Source organism: Pteropus vampyrus, unplaced genomic scaffold (genome assembly GCF_000151845.1).
Source record: "Pteropus vampyrus isolate Shadow unplaced genomic scaffold, Pvam_2.0 Scaffold41, whole genome shotgun sequence".
In the NCBI taxonomy this organism is placed as follows: domain Eukaryota; kingdom Metazoa; phylum Chordata; class Mammalia; order Chiroptera; family Pteropodidae; genus Pteropus; species Pteropus vampyrus.
This window is the reverse complement of record NW_011888822.1, coordinates 2110561-2119000: the sequence shown is the minus strand read 5'-3', so window position 1 is coordinate 2119000 and position 8440 is coordinate 2110561.

Genomic DNA, 8440 nt, shown 5'->3' with positions numbered 1-8440 from the left:
ATGATTGGCGCTTGATACAAATATCAACTTTGAGAATCACAGCATTTTAGAGTTGGAAGAAATTTTAGTGACTGTCAAGTCTCATACCTGCATTCTGTTCAGAAGAAAATAAGCCTAATGTGGTCTAGTGACTTATCCAAGAATGCCCAACAAGGTTGAGGAAGAACTTTATCTCAAGTTGAAATACCTTAAATTTCAATTCAGTTATTAGCCATGCTAGAAAAGAGAAGGGTGTCATGGGTAGCATCAAGTAATTTTACTTGAATTTAGAATATGATATGTAATTTTATATCGTTTATTAATTTTATATAATTTAGAAAGTAAGGTGACTTTAAATTATGTTTGGCTTAAGCTAATATTAATATTAGTTTGTAAATTCTGTTTTCACTTTTTAATGTGATCATTAAGGATGGGAAGAGAGGTACCAGGATTTACTGAGTGAAAAGTAGATGCAAATATTAACAGGTAATATTTATTGACTACTAACTATATAATAGGTCCCGTGATAAGAGTTCACATACATCATCTCAATGCTTATAACAGCACTCTGAAGTATATAATTTTTATTTTACATTTGAGAAAATTAATGCATAGTTAATTAGCATGACCAAGATCCCATAGATAGTAGGTGGAGGAGCCAGGATATGAACCTAGGCTCCAACACATACTCTCAACTGCTAAGCTAAGTACAATGGGGGATAATAATGCCGTATCTCTCAAAGTGTTGTTATGTTCTTTTCATGAGTTAATATATGTACAGCGCCTACCTCAATATCTGGTGTTTAGTTAGTACCCAATAAATGACAAAACTATAATTGGAAGATGAAGTTACTTGCCCAGAGTTGCATGTGGCCAGACTGATTAAAGAGTACCACACTTTTAACCCTTAAAATGCTGTATAGATAATCTTGACTTTACTTTCATCTTTTGTTATTGTTTTCTTAATTTTGTTTCAAAAAACTTAACCTGTTGAAATATTTCATAGGCCAATAAAAATAAAATTTAAATTTTATGTTAAACGTGTGCAAATCTAAAGTAAACGTGGATGAGCGGTTCAATCACCATGACTTGAGCATTTAAAAAAATATATGCCATACTCATGTTCACAGCATTATTCACAATAGCCAAAAGGTGTAAGCAACCCAAGTGTCCATTGACAAATCAATGGATAAGTAAAATGAGGCAAATATTATTCAGTCTATAAAAGGAAGGACTCCTGTCACATATTACAATGAGGATGAAACTTGAGAATGTTATGCTAAGTGAAATAAGCCAGTCATGAGGACAAACACTAAATTATTCAACTTAAATGAAGTACCTGGAGTAGTCAATTTCATAGAGAAAGTAAGTAGAATGGTGGTTGCCAAGGAAGGTGAGAAGTTGGGGAGCTACTATTTCATGGATATAGACTTTCAGTTCTGCAAGATGAAAAAAGTTCTGTAGATGAATGATGGTAATGGTTGTACAACAATGTGAATGTACTTAATGCCACTGACTTGTACACTTAAAAAGGTAAATTGTATGACATATTTATTTAAACTTCAATTAAAATACAAGTGTGTAGAGAAATTGAAATTTATATATTCAACCAAATGCAAAGTGCTTCAAGGTCATCACAATAAAAATGAGGTATTTTTGGAAATAGGTAGAATTCATTTCCCTTCCTACACATTGTGAAAGCTACTTAATAAAATTTTTGTTTATTTTAAATATTGAAACATTAATTGGAGCTTTCAGTATTCAGCAGTTGAACACTGGGTTTCAATAATCCTCTTCTCTGCTGCTTTTCTGATGTTCTTATTTCTAAAACCTGATTCTCCTGGGGAATGTATTACTCCCTTGTAGCAGGTGTACAGTTTTTATAACTTAAATATTCAAAAATTTGAGGCAGCTACGGGGTGGGAGGACACAGTAGGGAGAGCTGCTGTTATCTCTGGGACACCATATTAAGAATAAATTAGATTCTTCATTCCTTCTGGAAAAAGAAATAGGAACTAATATGTTTTTGAGCATCCATTAGCATCCATGGTTTGAGCAACCATGCTGGGCATTTTGTATGTGTTATTGCATTTAATTCTTAAGGGACAAAGAAAAGAGAAAATATATTGAATTATAAGAGATTGCAAGCATTTTTCTCCCCTCGTTTCTAAAGAGGAAAGAGTCTTGCTGTTGCATTAGTCAAGGAGCTACCTTTGTTGTGCAAGATCTAGGTGTTCTTAAATGAAAAGAAAATCAAACAGTGGAGAGACTCAGTTTATCACATCCTTGGCACTGTCCTATTTTGTGCCAAGTAAGTCTTTGTTTTGGGGGCTGGCCTGTGCTTCTAGGATATTTAGAGCATCCCTGGCTCCAACTCAAGAATCACAGATATACCTGTTTAAAAAGTTGAGGCTTAAAGGGGAGAGGCAAGCTAGACTAGAGAGGTGGCAGAGCGAGTATTGGGGACAAATTTGTGGTGGGAGAAGAAAAAGAAAAGAGAACTTGTCTGAGCCACTCCTACAGAGAATGAGTGAAGCCCCAAAAAGATTTTTAAAAAGTTATCCATTAAAAGTGAATTTCACCCTTTATCATTTTCTTAGAAGTTTGGATCAAGATTTGAGTTGCTCTGAATTGCACTTTTCTTTCTGATTGTTGTTTCTTTTAATGTGATTCTGTGTTGAAACTGGAATACGTGGTAGGGATTTGCATAGAACTTATATGGGTTACATTTATAACAGTCTTTTGAATTCACATTACCCCCCATTTCTACAGATGATGCCCTGACCTCACCAAATGGTCAGACTACACATTGTACCATTCTACCTCCTCTCTTCCCTTGGCCTTCACAAAAGGGATCATGTTTGTTTTTTCCAGATTTAAAAAAGACTATTATGAAAATATATTTCCCTTTTTTCTTTTAAAGTATCATATCTTTCATTCAGAGGTAAATTTAACATCTATCATGTGATTCAGAAAGGCCAGTCTATAAGTGTCTTATTGCTGTTGCAACAAATTACCACAAATTCAGTGGCTTAACATAATACAAACTTATTATCATATAGTGCTGGGGATCGAAAATCAGTCTCAGTGGGTAAAAATCAAAGTGTCAGCAGGGCTGCATTCCTCCAAGACTCCATTGCCATGCCTTTTACAGCTTCTAGAGGTTGCATGCATCCTTGACTCATGGCCCTGATTACTTCCTTCTCTGTTACTTTCATCATATCTACTTCTCTCTTTGACCTGTCTGCCTCCCTCTCTCTTAATAAGGACACTTGTGATTACTTTGGGCCCACCTGGTTAATCCAGGACAATCCCTCCATTTCAAGATATTTAATCATATCTGCAAAGACCCTTTTGCCATTTAAAGTAACATGTTCAGAGATTCTGGGGATTAAGATGTGGACATGTTTGCGGAGGCCATTATTCTGCTCCCCGCAGCAAGGGTGTAAGAACATGTAGTATGTGTGGTCTTATTTTGATATCATGTTTGAATTGCTTCATCATGACATGATTTTTTTCAAATGTGAAATTCTTAGGCTTAACTGACATTTAAATTTCATATTAGAAAAGCAATAAGGATCAATCAAATTATGATAATATTGATGGAGATACTTACTGACAAAATGTTAAATATAAACTCAAGTTCCTCTTTAACCTCATTCTTAGTAGCTAATTATTGGACCATCCAGAAGAATAAAACAATGGCTACAACATATCCAATGGTCTTCTTAAACCATACAACTCACCTTAGAGTTAAATATGTGGAAGAAATCCTCTTTCAACAGATTCAAAAGAATCACACACCGAATACAGTGCTTGGTTTAGAGTAGTGGCCCATGAATGTTGGTTAAATGATCAAAAGACCAAAAATCACATCAGGTTTTATTAATGTTGAAACATGTTGGTGGGAGATGGGACAGAAAGCTGCTACATCATTTGTTATATATTTGGGGATAACAGGATTTGACTGGCACCACTTAACTTCTGGTGAAGTTCACAAGTTAGGTACATTAGTGTCAATGGCATTTCGTTTCACCTCTTGTTAATATGCTCAGACCAGTTTCTTTGAGGCCTCTTCTCTTTGTTCACTTTTGTATTGTGCTTAGTACAGTGAAATCTCATATGCTTCAATACTTGCTTTTTCTGGAAGTTCAGTCATGGGCTAGAGAGAGAGTATAGTGTATGATATTTGGCACTCAGACAGGTGGGGTGTTCTAATTTAAATTTCATTTCTGCCACTTGCTGAGAAGCCTGTTTCCTCACCTGAAAGGCATGATGATAGTGCCTCTTGAATCATACGTTTGTTGTGAGGATTCAAGGACAATGATTTGAAATGCAGAGTCAACTGGCACACAGTGACCACTTAGTAAATGGGAGCTAATATTTGTTTGATGGAATTATTAGCTATTAATCAATAAGGCTGTAAAATGGGCCTTCTGGCACTTTCCTGTGTCCATGACTTTTTTGAGATTTTTTTTTTTTTGAAGAACGTATTTATTAAAAGGATATTTATGTCTCATCAACTTTTGAGAAGTGGTAAGTATAAATAGATAAGAGAATGAATATGAGAAAAATACTAGCAAACACAACAAAGGAAGAGACTTTGTTTGCTTCTCACCCTTTGCCCAAGACTGATGGGTAAGGGTGGAATGAATACAACACTCCAATAGTGTTTGTTGAGCTCTTATTATATGCAGTGCTTGTCAGTGACACGTGGGAGATACAAGATGTGCTAATGTAGATCATGTTGCTCTATATCTATGCGATTTACCAGTCAGCCCTTATGTGCTTTATAAGCATTATCTCTAATCATCATAACAACACCGCAATTTCGGCATTTCTCCCCATTTCATAGGAGAGGAAATGGAGATGGTTCTGGGAGCTTACAGCTAAATGTAGTGTGAGAGCAGGCCTGCTCTGACTGATTTATATGACCCACTTCCTGTCCACTCTGTGTGTCTGTTTCCTACTTAGTATCCTTAAGGAGAACACAAGTTGTAGAGAGAATATCTATGCATATAAACAAAAGCTGTAATACTAAGCAATATAAAATGGGCACAAACTATGGGGTACAGATAATATGGTGGCCCAGGACATGTATGGTAGGGGACTTGGAGTACTCGTGAAAATTGAAGTCTGATCTGAGTCTTAAAAGCAGGTTGCCATCAGAGACACCAATGAAATGAGTAGGATTTTCCTACTCATTTATCTAATTGTTCTAAGCAAAAAAGGAATGAGAGGAAGCTTAAGGAAAGGAGGACTAAAGATATAATTTCTGTGTTTCCTCTTTGATTGGTAGTTGTACAAGGTTTTGAATTCTAGTTGTGTATTTGCTTAAGAATTGCCAAAACGACTGTGACTGCATCATTTAAGTAAAAGAGAGCAATAGGCAGACTATGATTAAAAAGGTATTGAAGTTGGCCTTATGTTTTTTAACCTCTCAAAAAGAAGGCTTTGAAAATGTGGAGTGAGTGATGAAAATAAAAACAGGAATGTAAAATGGTGCAGCTGATATAGAATAGTTTGGTGGTTTCTCAATAAGTTAAACATTGAATTACCACGTGATTCAGCAATCCCACTCCTAGGTATATACCCAAAAGAATTGAAAACAGGTCTCGCAACCAAAATTTGTACATGAACTTTCATAGCTGCACTATTTTCAATAGCCAAAAGGTAAAAATAACCCAAAGTCCATCAAATGATGAATAGATAAACAAAATGTGGTATATTCATGCAGTGGATATAATTCAGCCATAAAAAGGAATGAAGTATTGATACATGCTACAATATGGATGGACTTCAAAAACATTATGCTAAATGAATGAAGCCAGATGCAAAATGCTGCTCATCATATGATTCCATTTATATGAAATGTCCATAACAGGCAAATCCATAGAGACAGAAAGCAGATTAATGGTTGCCAGGGAATGGAGGGAGGACTGTGGGAGAAGTAAATGCTTGATGTGTGTATTATTTCCTTTTGAGGTGATGAAATATTTTTGAACTATATAGAAGTAGTGATTGTACAACATTATGAATGTACTAAATGCTACTGAATTGTATACTTTAAAATGATTAAAATGGTGAATTTTGTGATATTTTACCACAATAAAAAAAGAACCATGGGATGATTCGAAGGTCTTTCTTCTAAAATTTAGCAGACATGAATGTGAAGGGAGTATGGAAATATTTGCATATGCATCAGGTAGAACTTGGGGTCATAAGCTAAAAAAATTAGAAGTTAAAAATTTCAGGAAAATGCCCTTAGTGTTCCTTCAAATTATTTTTTTCTGTTAAAGTCAAATAAAATTAAAGTATTTCTATCCATCTATCTAATCTATTTATCAAACAGTTTGTTTATATAGCTAACTTTCTCTCAGTACACACATGGGAAAATTTCCATAATAATGTTTATCTGCTATAAATAATAGTAATTCTGGACTATGGAACTTGAGGTGATTTAAATAAATTTCCTTTTTACTTTTCTGCATTGTTTGGATTCCTTATAATGAATATATATCACTTTTACAAACACCATTATGTGATTTTTCTTGATTCAACAAACTAACAACAAGCAAACATAGAATATGAAGACAAGTAAGCCAAGATGTAATGGCAATTAATTCTGGGGTAAATATAGTTCTCTGTTCTTTCTTTTTTTGGGGTACTTTCTGAATTCTCAAAGTAATATTTTTAAAGTTCATAAAACTTAGGCAACCATTAAGAAAGTTGCCCAATGTCACAAGGCTGCTAAGGCTGCAGCTGGAGGAGGTTCAAATTCAGATTTGTTTGACTCCAAAACTCAATTCTCATCTTTGAGTTAACCTTACCATAAGTAATATGGTTTTATTTTTCAAAAATTAAACCTAAATATATTTTCCCCCGGCTTCTACTACTGACTGAGTCCTACATCTGTCCTTCAAAATGCCAAGACTGCAGAGGAGGATATTGTCTGTGCTACATCTTAGGAACATGAAGAACTTGCTCCATTTCCAAAAAATTATCCACCTACTACCAAAATGCCCAGAGATGGAGCATCTGCTGTGTACAGGGCATAAATAAGAGGCGTTGTTCAGAGAATCTGAGTCTGAATTTGTTGCAAATTAAAATATACCCAGTAGCCAGCCCACTTCAGAGGGGGCTTTGTGGTAATGAGACATTCATTTGTTTATTTATCCATTTACCCACTGTTTATTGAGTTCCCGGGAACTATAAATGTTGATCCCTGAGTGTCATTAATGTTCTTCTTAAGACATTTTTGTTTGCAAGAAATAGAAACCAACTAAAACTAAGAAAAAAGGTAAACTTTACACCAAATACTGGGTGATTTTACAGGATTCAAAGAGAGCTATCCATCTGAACTTATAGGCACAACATGGCACCAGGGATGGGATTTGGTGGTCTAAAGCAAATGCTCTGAAGATACATTGTCTGAGTTTGAATTTTTGCTCTAACAGGAGGAGCCCTTTGATTTTGGACAATTTATTTCACCATTCAGTGTGCATATCTGTTAAATAGGTATAGTAACTGTAGCCTCTTCTTTGGTGGTTCTGAGCATTAGGCAGTAAGGTATGTAAGGAAGTTATCACAGGGTCTGCTATTTAGTAAGGACTCAATAACTGCCCATTCTTTAATTCTTTTTACTATTATAATATGTCACTGCAGACTTGATTTCTTAACTTTCCAATCTGCATGGTTAAGAATGACTACTCAAGCCTACTGATTTTATATGTCCCTGGCCCAGCCACAGTGAACAAATTAACCTGACATTCTCTTAGTTCCAAATTCAAATCTCTAGAGGAGATTGCTCATTTTGCTTAATGAAATAGGCATCCATCATTGGTCCAATAAACTGAATCCAGTAGGCAGGGACCTATTAACTAATCATGGTAGCCAAGAATTCAATGTTATAACCACATGGACAGAAGGAGGGGGACAGGGTGTGGACACTAGCTAAATAAACTGAGAAGTATACAATATACCAAGGAAACCTCTAAATATGCAACTTCTTGGTGGTATTCAATAGAAAAAGGGAAAACTGGAAAAAAAAAGAAATAGTCTTTGCTTTATCTTAGATGTACAAAGAATATCTCTGTGAATTCTCATCTTTCTTCTGAAAAACAAAACAAAGAAATAATTTTCTTGGATAAAACATTTCATGATGATTGCTTTTCAGATTGCCATGGAGATTATGGAGAAAATTATACACTTGTTCCTTTTTTCTTCATAACCTATGCGCAGGAATGGACTGAGGTATTAGCCTTAGCTCTTTTTGCACAGTAAACTGAAGTGTTTTAACAAAATTTGTCACTCTATCAGCAGTAATAGACTTCTCCATATTTTAATATTAAAAATCTTTTCATCGTAATAGATTTGACTTCATTAAACACAAGCCTACATTTTCTTGTCAGGTAAGATGCCCTACTGTATTTAAGCTGTGTCTCTCTGAGATATCTGAATA